We start from the raw sequence: 11,114 nt of genomic DNA, 5'->3' as shown, positions 1-11,114 counted from the left end.
CGTTCGGACCCCTTCACTATTCATAAATATACCTATTTCAAAAATCGTTGTCAGTGCGAAACGGCAAATGACAGTTCTAGGACCGTAAGGACCCATGGCTCTCATTAAATTTCTACTAAATGCTGAAGAATATGAATAAATCAAACAATTATCCATTAAAGATTATCAATGTATGTCTCTGACATTGGTAGACTTTATTTAACATCTTTAATTTTACGAATGATTAGTACCCAGAAGCACCGTTCGGGCTTAGAACTGCCATTTACTATTTGCCATTCGCCATTTGCACTGACAACCTTTTTTTGAAATAGGTGTATTTCACAGAGAGATGAGCGTTACGAATTGATGAGGAGAGCGACCAACTATCACTCTACGTACACCAAAGAGGTAAGTGCAATGTCGGAAGCCAAACTAGGAAACGTACCTAAATACACCGCTCTAAAAGTGCTTTTGTACTATGTGCCAATATATACCGCAAATATATACTGCTGCAGTATTCTCTTATTCCTTGTTATAGGAATTTTATACAACGACACTAGGAAATCGCGTGCTCTGATTTGTCAAGGATTCATGTGTTATTATTAGAGGCTCAACAAAACTAGATTGTTACATAAGAAAATATTTTTATTGTTTTATGAAACAAATATCATTTTTTTGTGCGTCTGCCCTCTAATAGATGCACAAAAGACGTCACAGCGTGTCAAAAACAACAGTCAAGCAACTCGACTGCGTCTCATTGCGTACTTTTTTCTACATGACACACTGTGACGTCATCTGTGCATCTATTAGAGTGCAGACGCACGCAAAAATGAGATTTATTTATCAAACGGCTTAACTTAAAATTCATGACATGAGATTCAGGATACAAATGGTTATTTTTTCTCGAAACTAAAGTAATGTGCTCACGGAGGTCCAAAATAGCCCCACCTCCCCTCCCCCAATCCCTTTATCCCGTTATTGCCCAGTTTCAGTTTCCCCGTCCAAGCTAATGGTGGAATGTAGGTCATGACTGATGTAGCCTGCGCTTGGTTGGTTTCAGTAGTATTTTTTACATTTATTTATATTTCCTTGTGAATTTAAAGAGTGAGAGCGCAGTTGCACACCGCTGCCTTTTTGCCCATGGGAATGACTGACTCTTGACTTACTTTAAGCTGGTGCCTTGAATCACCTTTCCTAGACTCTGCAGATAGATGTTAGATTTGCTTGCCGCTCATATCCGTTATGAATAGGTAGAGCTAATCTACTTTTTACTTAAGTAAGTGTTCTTTGTTTCAGACCCTTGACGGGAAGGCTGTGGGTCGTCATTTGCTGGGTCTAAAGCTGACCGCCGTCGAGTTATCAGTATTTCTTCCACTTCAAGCTTTCTACCAGTCAGGTCAGTCTTTAACAGAGATGTGGGGGAAGGGAAGTGGAATAAGGTTAAGTTGGACCATTTATAAGACCCAAGCTATCATTATTTCTTTCACTTCAAGCTCTTGACCAGTCAGGTCAGTCTTAAACAAAAAGTTGAGGAAAGGGAGGTGGAATGAGGTTTAGTTGGACCATTTAAAAAGACCCAAGCTATCAGTATTTCTTGCACTTCAAGCTCTTGACCACTAGGTCAGGCCGGAACAGAGAGGGTGGAAGGGAGGTGAAATGAGAATGAGTTGGGCATCACACTGTTCGCCATTTACATAGACCCAAGCTATCAGTATATCTTCCACTCAGTTCAGTCTTTAACAAAGAGTTGAGGGAAGGGAGGTGAAATAAGAATGAGATTGGCATCACTTTGTTCGCCATTAACATAGACCCAAGCTTTCAGTATTTCCCACTTATAGCTCTTATAGCACCCCCTCCCCCTCCTCTCCTCCAGATTTTTTTTTCTTAAATTAATGAAGGAAATTAAAGAAATGATATGTAGAAGATGGGGAGGGGCTGGTTATAAAATTAAAAAGGGGACAGGGGATGATAAAAAATACACGAGAATATAGCTGCTAAATGCAACTATACCAGCTTTGAAGGAGTAAAGTGAAGGCAACAAAATATGCCAAGAGGCGAAGAAAATAATGTACATAGAAAATAAAAAAAACACATTTACTTTGATGGACCGTTTCTTTTAACGGGGAAAGCTGGGGAGTGTTTATACCCGCAGTGCCTGATGGGTACGGGATCTGCTACAACCCACAGCCGAACAAATTAACGTACAGCGTCTCGACCTTCAACAGTAACCCAGCAACGAACCCAGGCCACTTCGCGACCGCAATGCAGCGAAGCCTCGATGAGATGCAGTTGCTAGGGACGATATAAAAAATGTAAAAGAAGAGCGAGAAATTTTGGCGCCATGCGCGCGCGTGCCGTAAATGATCTTATAAACGCCCCCTATCTAAAGAACGACTCCTATCTAATTAAGCCCCCCCCCCCCCTAAGCCTACAAATTTTTAATAAAAGCCCTCTCTAATGAACACCCCCTACCCCTCCTCACAGCTTAAGAACAAACCGATATAGTATCAAATATAATTAATCCGAGTTAAATGTCATCTTCGCTTTTGTGTCTCTTGAGAATTAATGTGTTGCCATGGTAGCCTGGTAATTTCGTCATCATGCACAGCACGCTGTGACCTGGGCATAATATATTGCCGCTTTTATCTTTTTGTTCTCCTGTGCTCGGTTGCCCACGTGCATATGACATGATTCGTGTTCAAAAACGAGAAAAGCAAAAACTGAACTATTGCTGAAATATGCGAGATCTAAAGATGTTTCATATGTGCTCATTTTAGAAAAAAAGAGTGGAATATTTATGCGTTCATAGGAGGCCTATATCCAGGTGGGGGTGCAAACGCACACCCCCCCCCCCCCCCCCCCACAACGGCGGAAGGTAAATTTCCGGTTCGCCATAGATGTGATATTTGCAGACAAAACTATAAAGTAAAAGCCAATTAGATGCAATAGAAATTAATTTTAAAAAAAAATCTTGATCCTGTAATAAATCTATAAGTCAAACTTTAACGCACAAGCATTAACTAATATATAGATTTAGGCACTACCTAAAAGCGGAGCCAGCATTGAACACCTTTTGTATTGACTGATCAAAGTATTTTTGGGTGATCTAGGATCCTGCTCTTTACTGAGATTTATTGGACCAACCAAATGGATCCAGGCCTTATTCAATAATTCAAATTATGCAGTACATCAAAGTTAACAAACACAATTCCTGGTGTAAATATGGCTGTCTAAGTTGTCAAGAGTCTAATGGTAAATTCTTATTTCCCCACCATAGAAGTTCCATATTCTTATAATCAAAACAATACTCCGACAAGCTTTGCCCTTGTGCAGAATATGTCATGGATGTAACAGCATTTCAAAGATTCCAAATAATATATTTAGACTGTTTAAATGCCATACTGTAATTTGAAGGTATCAATTTAGTGGTGATTCTCTAATTTATTGGACTGAATATTCAGAAAAATGTCTGGAAACACAAATGTATCTCCTTCAATGCATTACATATTGGTGCACCCACCCTTTACCATATAGTGGCCTTGTTGTTGTTGGCCTACTCCAAAATGAATGCAATGGAGAAAAAACAGATTGATTTTGGAAGCAAACCCTAAAAAAATACATCTACGACATCACTGACAGTGCTAAAATGCTAACTTCTAATTTCAAACCAAACCCTTTCATTGATCTATGTTTGGGGTAGAGAGGAAACAGCAAAGAATATCAATTGACTAAAAAAATAGTCGACGGGAGAGGAGAAATAAAGGAAATCGACTCAACTTGAAAGGTTTGGTGAAAAAAATATGAGTAATGAAAATAATTTGATTGGGCATTTATTTACATTTCCCCTTTCCCATTATCTTAACCCTTCCACCACCACAGGCCTCTAAAGAGGCCAAGCCTATGCTATCCAAGCTATGTGAACATAGCTTCAAATTCTATTATTGAAAAAGAACATGGTTGTTGCTTAGTGCTATATAGTTTAAGTATCCTAAAAAAACCTTCCCCTCATAAAAGTCCCATTAATGTACATTTGTAAAGCTGCATTCTGAGAAGCTTTGTCCTTACAAAAAAAAGTAATGGGTTAAACAGGATTCCAAAGATATTATATAGTTTCAGACAGTTTTAGATGAGATGCAATACTGAAGTTTCCATGTGGTGATTCCCCATCCTCATGGGAATTAATATCTACAAATATACATCCAGTAAAGCATTATATTTTGGTGTTTTTAGAAACCCTGGATCAAACCATTCCAGTAAAATAAAACTAAACCTCTAAAATAAATGTAATGGGAAAGAGACTGACTTGGAAAGGAAATCCTAAAAAAGATATAAGTGAAAGTACTAAATGAAAATTTCTAATTTAAAAATCAAATTTGTTCATTAATTTATATTTTGTGTAGAGGGGAAATAGCAAAAAGCATCAATTGCATAAAAATAGGAGAAGTAGGAGAAGTAAAAGGAAGAAATATGACTCTTCTTTAAATGTTGGAAAGAAAATATAACAATAATAATTATATGATAATTATATTCAGTACTTTCCTAAAATATTCCCATTATCTTTAGCTTGATAAAAAACTGTTTTCTTTACAGATTTATTATTTAAAGAGCAAAAGTTTGTTTTTAGTTTTATATTATATAAGTATCTTGTTCTAAAAAAAACATATTGAGTGTGTACTGCTGAATCACATATTAATTAACTTGTCGAGCTAGGCTCAATCGAACATTTTAAGCGTGACCTCGAAATCTATCTTAATAATAATAGGAATTGAATTTTAATTTTATAATTTTATTTCTATATATTATTGAATTGTATTATTGAATTTTCTTTACATTATTTAATATTTTATATATTCTATATATACTTAGTACCTATCCATGTATATATGTATATATTTTTATTTACTTATCTCCTTATTTATTTATTTATATGTAAATGCTTTTATTTAAGGTTGGTGTGATATCGCAAGATTTTTACCGACTAAATAAATGTAGATGTAGATGTAGATGAGCTAGTCATTTGAGCCCCCTCCCTCATGGTCCCGCGAAAGCCAGGGGTTAATGTGGGGTTTTAGACCACTTTTTAACAGGAATATGTCAAGAGGGGCGGTGGTATTGACTGTTTTTACTCCTAACTTAGAAACATGCTTTTAAAAAAGACTAATCCCCCACCCTTTCCTGGGACCATGGATGTGGGGGTACCAAATGACTAGTGAATAAGAACTCCCTACTGTTCTCTCCAAGACATGGTTTTTAATTCCCATGTCTTCCAGTCTTTAGCATTCATCTTGGCCCTCAGGTAGTTACTGGTTCATGAAAGAGTGAAAACAATTATTTATTATATCTTTCAAAACAATCTTTTCATCAAGCCATTTATAATCTAACTAATTTTCCACAACTATTTGAAAAAATATAAACACATGAGATGCAAGATGCAGACAATAACAACAATACATATTGACAATAGGGGTTGATTTTTTTTTTTTTTTTTTTGCTGTATCTTCTAAGGATATGTATCTTCTTAGGACTAAGAGCACAGGATATAAAGACAAGAACGGTCTTCTTTACAGTATTTGACAAATGCAACACGATATTGGTTAGCCTTTATGAAATATCCCAACACAATGAATCTGCCCTGAAGAAGTCTTATTAAAGTCGAAAATTTGGCAGAGTCGAATCCCAGTTTTTGGTGTATTGTATTTTATTCAACACAACCAAGAATATAGATAAAACGAAGAATGCCAAAACAAAAGCTGTTATTATTAGATTACTAAATTAAGTACTCGCATTCTTAAAGCAAACAAAAAGGACAACAAAAGCCCAATAACTGTCATATCCTCAATAGACAATACAAATCGTCGTCCGGAACTCACCTTGCATTGTTTTTATTTTCGCTTTCTTGTGGTTGTGCTCGCTTTTTAATGTGAACTGCTACTTGCTTAAATTTACTAGCTAAAACCAGATAAATCTTGGCGTGAATGAATGTTAGTAGATCTCCTCTAGTTGACTTAGATCCTTAAGTCACAAAATTTGAGGCAAAATAAATAATCATCGCATAATCGACAAGAACTTTTTCCCTTGCTCCGTGCTTGTATTTAGTCGCCATTTCGGGGCCGAGTGGGGCCTGGGAGTTGCGCGGCTGACTGGCTGACTGACTGGCTGGCTGGCGAGTGACACCACAGGTGTCGCGATGACCACAAAAACCAAGTCGCATACCTATACCATATTTCTATGCCTATGGAGCTACGCGCGCGGCCTGCGGCCGCGCTTGGCTCCGCTATCATAATTTAAACTTGACTTTTTTGTATTCAAATCCGATAATAAACATTCCGTGGAGATAAAAATATCTGGTTTTATTCTGGTTATTTTGTGGGTGGACAGACTTTTATCAGAAAATCAGAATCAGAAATCAGAAAACTCCCCTTGAACAAAAGAGACTATATATAGGCCCATCCAATCAAAGATACCTCGCGTGAATTACATACTGGAAAGATACAATGTATGGCGCGAAACCGCTAGGGAACTGTTTATTTTTCCCACACAAATTTTATTTCACTTGCAAAAACATCTTATTTCATTTGTGGCCATGTGGAGTTCGGCAGTATCTTATCGCGTTATATTTTCCATAGCAGGAAGAGGTGATGAGGGCCATATTTGGATCAAATATCTCAATGTTCTTTAAACTTTTTTCATTAGTCTTTTGTCTTTTTCTTTTCCTCTACTTTCTTTTTTACCTTTGCTAGCTCGCTGCATCATATTATTTTTAATGAGAAACCCTCTCCCCTTAATTTTTTTCTGCTATGCCCTTTCTTTTTATGCCAGGGTTTTATGCCAGATTTTTCAATGTGTTAATACGTTTATATTATTTTGATTTGCTCATATCTCACAGAAGCCGATGGCGATGCACCACCAGGACCTCGGGAGGACCTTGGACCCCTTCAAGTAAAAGACGATGACAGAGAGGGAAGACTGGTAGAAGAAGAGCTCCATAATGATATAGCGAATGCATTATCATCTTACAAAAGCTGTGGTGAATTGACTCCCCAACAGAGATACCATCAGAGATACCGCAGACCTTCAAATTTCCAACCCGAAAAATCCACGGTTGTGAACGAGGCTTTCAGAGGCGCCACCTTCAAAAATACCCATGGATGGCCTACAGCCCCTCCGAAGATGGTGCATATTGTAAATTCTGCGCCGCGATGTCGATAATGAGCGGAGACAGCAGAAAGGTCCACTTTATACAAGCCCCCTTCACGAAGTGGTACAAGCTTGGAGAAAAAGCGGGAGAACATCAAGCGTCCAAGTGTCACCAAGAGTGCATGATCAGCGGGCAGCGTCTTATACAGGCAATCGAGAATTCCAGCGAAATCTGTAATCACCGTCCTCGATAAAGAGAAGAGACGAAACATAGAGCGCAACAAGCACATAATCAAATGTGTTTCGGAAGCAGTGCTCTTTTGCGGCTGCCAATGCAATGCCTTGCGTGGTGATGGAGAGTCAGGCATTAACAGCAAAGACGAACATGCGTGTCAGATCAATAGAAATGTGGGCAACTTTGTGGCAGCCCTTCAAATGATTGCCAATCACGACGTTGTCCTAGACCAGCACCTTACTGTCATTAGAATGAGAAATAGGAACGCAAGGTATACCTTGCCGCGGATACAGAATGAGATCATTGAGATAATTGGCAACGATATAATACTTGATGGTCTGGTCCAAAACTCCTCGAAAGAAGCACTCTGACAGCATTTTTATAGCTTAATCTGTAAAGTCCACTTCTTACGCCATTTCAGACCAGGTAGGGCCCGCCAGTCTGAAAACGGTCTATTAGGTGTGTAATGATCCGAGCTTTATAGAAGATGAAGGATAGTGTATGTTGGATAGCGGAATAACGTACTCCAAGGGTAGTGATTGAATGTGTTTATTGATGGTCGAGCTAAAGCTTATACGTGATTACAAATGGGTGCGGTTATCTAGTATTGATTACAATGTCAATCAAATAATACAATAGGCTATTATTATTACAAGGTGCTTGCTCAAGCCAATCGTGACTTGCAGTATTAGCCAATCAAATTTCTCGTAAAGGTTGAGTAGTGCTCAACTAACTAGTGTGAACCAGGCAGCCTAACGGCAAGTGCGTGCTGGAATGTCAAAATCCAATATTTTTCTCATTATGTAATGAAATATAAAATAATGTAAAAATGTAACATTCTCATAATTTATCTTACTATTTACGGAGCGAAGCAAACTGTTATTAGCCTGCGATCACTGGCTGCGAGGTGGAAAGTCTGTGAGGCCGTTATCGGCGCATAGTAATCTGTTATATAAATTACACATAAACAAGAGATAACAGATTACTTACCTTGCTCCGAAAACTGATAGTTCTGAATTTTAGACCGCGAAAAATTATGAAATCCGTATTGAATGCGCCGATGACAGCCACGCGCTATAATTTGTTTGCTTCGCTCCGTGTTCAGCCGAGCGTGCCTAATTGTCCAACGGCGCCGGTCAAGGATTCAAATCGCTGCTTACTCGTTTTAAATAATGGCTAGCGGCCAGGGAAAATGATTTAGCTCGGATGTTTTGCCACATATCGAATGTAAGTGTACCCTGGCATAGGTCTGCGAGATAAAAATATTTCGTTTGTTGTGTTTTCCTGGCGAATTTCGACGGTATTTGAGTGCTACCGAAAATGGCGCCTCCAACCTTGTCTCTTTCCTTAGTAGGGGGAGAGAAGTCATATGTTTCGTTACGAAACCTTCCCCCAAAATCGTATATTACACATTAATATGACAACAACAAGACATGTTCTAAGTTTTAAGGCAATTTAATTGGCAATGTTTCACAAAAAATCGCGACTTCAATCCACTCATTTTACCTCTAAGAATAACAGCCGATTCCAAGCTACGAACAAGACAAAATCAAAACCATTGCCAATCTACGATCAAGACAAAATCAAAACCATTGCCTGGGCTACCTGTGGGACGTCGTTCAAACGTCACGCACAGTTTATGTTTGGTGGTCTTTTGCAGTCGAAGTCCGAGGAACAAATTAAATGCAACTACCTAATGATCTGGGTAGGTGAGAAGGGCCGTGATATATTTCAGACGTGGACTCTGAAGAAGGAGACGAAAAAAAGCTAAAAACTTACTACGATAAGTACGAAACGTATGTAAAGCCCAAGTCCAACAGAATCTTCTCCAGATATAAATTCCACACAAAGACGCAAGACGCATATGAGCCGTTTGAACAATTCTTGGCGAAGATCTGGTCAAAGATTGCGGCTACACTGAACAAGATGAGCATGTGAGAGACAGAATTGTGATCGGATGCAAGTCGTCGAAGCTGAGAGAAAAACTTATCCAAGAGGGATCGGACTTGACACTAGAAAAAGCAATTGACATTGCCATCACAATGGAGCAATCTCAGATACAGCTCAAAACAATGTGTGTTCAAGATACAGTCAAGATCAAAGGAACAATCGAAAAAATACAAAGGGCAAAACAAGACACCAGCACAAATATCTGGAAAGAGTGGATACAAACATGGCAAAGATAAATGCCCCGCTACAGGGAAGCAATGTATTAAATGTTCCAAAATGAATCACTTTGCAAAGATGTGCAAGTCCAAAGTCACTTTAGTGAAATATGTTGACGATGACACAACAGACGAGAGCACAGAAGAAGAGGATGATGCTGAATTGTTGTATATGGGCTGCATTGACATTAACTCTGTTAACTCCATAAACAGTGACTGGAAAGAAGAACTGGAAATAAAGGGAAAGAAAGCAACATTTTTATTGGACACTGGAGCCAAATGCAATGTTATGTCTTATAATACCTAAAAGGGTCTATTGAATTACAGAAATATACCACTTGATGGAATCAACAAATCACCTGCACAGTTAATGATCGGGCGTAGACTGAAAACAAGTCTTCCAGCTACCGCTGACCTACTCAAACCACCTGGACAAGAAGAGATCACAGAGAAACTAAAAAAAATTAAGGAGAAGCAAAAGGATTATTATGATCAAAAGTATGGCTCAGAACTTGGAAATGAATGGAAACCAGCTGTTGTAGTGAAGAAACAAACAACACCTCGATCTTATGTTATACAGACGGAGCAAGGTAGAAAATACAGGAGAAATAGGAGAGACTTAATTCTCACAAAAGCACCAATGAGTGACCCCAATGCTGAAAATGCAAGAATTCCCAATGAATTTTACAAGGCCAAAGTACTGGCACAGAGACCGGATACACTTCAGAGACACTCCGAAGCAACCAAGGAATCAAGTCCAGTAAACAAAGAGCAACCTCATGAGTCAGATACACCGAATACAAAGACAAGACAAGACAGCCTTGTGGACCTGACTCCCCAGGAACCAGCTAACTCAGAAACATTTACAACCAGGTCTGGGAGAACTGTCAAGTCGCCTAGGTATCTAAAGGACTATGTTCATGGGTAATTCTCACCAGTGACTGATGCCACTGCGGCATATCCACCCATATTTTCGTTATTGTTCATGTTAACATTGTTTACTGCATTCTCTGTTTTATTCCGCTTCATATCAAATCACATGTAATAGTTTGTTATAAACAAAGGGAGATGTAAAGTATGTTACCATCACCAATGTATCGCAATGCATCTTGGGACTAAAGCAGTTTTGAATTCCAATATGGCGAACTCGTACACAACATTACAACGACATCTTTCCATGATGGCTCCATGATGGCTCTCGAAATTGCAGGCTTAGATGACACAATGGACAAGTATTTAAATGCCATTCGTCCACTCATAAATGATGATGATTTTGAGAACACCCAAGTGCTTTTCAATAAGTCCCCCGACTGATCCCGGGACCCGAAACGATCCCCAGGAGTCCCCGAAATGAACCCCAAGGAATTGCAGTAATGGACAAACAAAAGGAATGTGGAAGGATTGGCTTTCAGTTTTAAAAAACATATGAGACATTTTAGCGTCATTTTTGTTACTATGCAGAAATTTGAATTAACTAAAACCATAGCATTAAGATTTTTATATACGACTGCGCGGGGAATACAGCTTTCGGCAGCTTGGTTGAGTCAGCAATTGGGGTCAAATAACAATTCCCGTGATGGTGGTTTGAAGAACCAGGC

General features: G+C 38.7%; 1 long non-coding RNA gene across 1 annotated transcript; it reads right to left on the bottom strand.

The window, feature by feature from the left end:
* Positions 1 to 4,825: 4,825 nt before the first annotated feature.
* LOC125570172 lies at positions 4,826 to 5,908 on the bottom strand. Its single transcript, XR_007312549.1, has 2 exons — positions 5,850 to 5,908; positions 4,826 to 5,282 (listed from the first exon to the last, which is right to left on the bottom strand). It is a non-coding gene; the product is annotated as an uncharacterized LOC125570172 (long non-coding RNA).
* Between the last annotated feature and the right edge of the window lie 5,206 nt (positions 5,909 to 11,114).

Source organism: Nematostella vectensis, chromosome 8, assembly GCF_932526225.1.
Source record: "Nematostella vectensis chromosome 8, jaNemVect1.1, whole genome shotgun sequence".
NCBI classification, from domain to species: domain Eukaryota; kingdom Metazoa; phylum Cnidaria; class Anthozoa; order Actiniaria; family Edwardsiidae; genus Nematostella; species Nematostella vectensis.
Note: the sequence above shows the minus strand (reverse complement) of the source record. Positions and strands in the feature narration are given on the sequence as shown.